The following is a 2,407-nucleotide window of genomic DNA, read 5'->3' on the forward strand; positions in this document are numbered from 1 at the left end:
GTGGGTCTCTCTGATAATGCTCTAAACTGGTTTCAAACCTACATTACTGGCAGAGATTTTATATCAGTCTAGGAGATCATGTATCTGAAAAAAACATGACTTGCCTTTTGGTGTGGCCCAGGGGAGCTGCCTTGGTCCCCTGCTATTTCTCTTTATATGCTCCCATTGGGAAACGCCATAAGTCAGCATAATGTAAACTTCCACAGCTCGCGCAGATGATACCCAATTGTATCTTTCTGTGGAGCCAACTAACTTAGATGGCCTTTGCTCCCTCACTGCATGCCTAACCTCCATTAATCAGTGGATGAGCAAAAACTTTTGAAACTAAATGATGACAAAAACAGAGGTACTTCTGGTTGGACCAAAACTAAATGAGATATTATTCTTAGTAATCTGGGGAACTTGGCACACCAGGTCAAACCAAAAGTAACAAGCCTCGGTGTCATCTTAGATGCAGAGTTAAGTTTTAAGCCCCATATCAGTAAAGTTACTCAGACAGCCTATTTCCACTTGAGAAACATTGCCAAAGTGCCCTTTTTAACTCAACAAGATGCAGAAAAACTAATTCCTTTATCACTAGCAGGTTAGACTACTGCAATGCACTTTTCACTGGTCTTCCCAAAAAACATCTAAAGAAATTGGCACTCATACAGAACTCTGCGGCTAGACTTTTAACTAAGACTAAGAAGAGAGAACACATCACCCCTGTGTTGGCTGAACTGCACTGGCTCCCTATTTCCTATAGAATTGATTTTAAGGTTATGTTAATTACTTACAAAGCTCTGAATGGCATAGCACCTTCATATATCTCTGAGCTTTTAATATCTTATCAACCACAAAGGAAACTTAGATCATCCAATTCTAATCTTTTAATCATACCCAAAGTGCTCCACAAACAAAGTGGAGAAGCTGCGTTTATCCATTATGCCCCCAAAACTATGGAACACCCTGCCTCTGTACATCAAGCAGGCGAAGTTCAGTAAATATTTTAAAAAAAGATCTGAAAACATACCTGTACAGGAAAGCTTTAGTTAACTCATCTTATCCTGTAGACTACATTTTCAGATTATTCTACATCTGCTACTATTGAGGGCTTTGCCAGCCAGAAGCAGATGGGCCCCCCTATTAAGTCAGGTTCTGCTCAAGGTTTCTTCCTGAATATGGGAGTTTTTCCTTGCCACAGCTGCCATATGGCGGTTTGGGGGGGTAAGAGGGTTAAGGCTGCCAGTCTTATGACGTAATTTTCTATATTTTTGATATGTTGCTGAGTATAACATAAACAGCAAAGAAAAGTGATTGATAATGACTGACTGACTATTATTGTGTTACATGCTTCAAATGTAAAGCACTTTGAGCTGCATTCTGTGTATGAAAGGTGCTATACAAATAAAGCTTTATTATTATTATTATATTATTATTACATCTCTGACGTTCCCCTATGCCCCCCCCCTCTCCATCTCCTGTTCTATACAGTCCATAGTTCTATCTGTGTGGCCAACTATTTATTTTGTCAGCGGAAGCCAGGAAACAGTAGCCGAATCATTTGACCCATTGTGTTAAAGGGACACCAGGCAACGTTTTCGTGTTAATTAATCATCTTCGTAAGTCGGTATATTGTTAAATGACTCATTACGGGGCGAATGAAGGCTCTCTCGCCTGCCCCTACTGCCTGTAGGAAGAATATCCCACTTGCAAGTTCGGGTGTATCCTACCCCGAATCAAGCAGGATCAGTTTACAGCACAGAGGCAGGCTAACTAAAACGCTTAGAGATTGTTGCAAACGCGGTGTATAATGGCAGAGCCGGCGAAGAAGCAGTGAAAACCCTTGACAGAAGACGCAAAGAAAAGGAAAAGAGCTTCAGACCGAGCGAGGGGGAGTTTCGTAGAGAAAAAGCATCAGGCTTGCCTGGTGTCCCTTATGTAGGAAATCATTTTACCCATTGTGTTAAAGGACCAGTATGTAGGAAATCATTTGACACGGGTTTCCTCTCACTCTCCTTCATGCAGCAGATCTAACTTGAACGTTACCTTAGGCTACCATAATTTGAAATGTAGGCTGCTTAGAGCGCGCGCACGCACGAGAGAGAGACAGAGTCAGTCAGTTCCAGGGTTGGGCATGTCGTTGTTTGCATTTCCTATTTAGTATAAGAAAGTTATAAGGAAATCATAAAGGCAACAAGGCAGGGGCGCCAGAACGAGTTTCAAAGTGCAGCCCAAAATCGTGTGTGTTGTATTTCTTGCGCAAACAAAATGTGTGCAAATAGCCTGCGTAGTTCTGCTTCATAAAGTTGAACAAATGCATGTGGTAATTTTATAGATAAATAGAAATAGCCTACTGCCATGCAGTTTATGGAGTAGGCCAACTTGGAGTGAACTTACACACGGGAGATTCTTTCTCTAGTCGTAG

Source organism: Alosa alosa, chromosome 22 (genome assembly GCF_017589495.1).
Source record: "Alosa alosa isolate M-15738 ecotype Scorff River chromosome 22, AALO_Geno_1.1, whole genome shotgun sequence".
Taxonomy (NCBI): Eukaryota; Metazoa; Chordata; class Actinopteri; order Clupeiformes; family Clupeidae; genus Alosa; species Alosa alosa.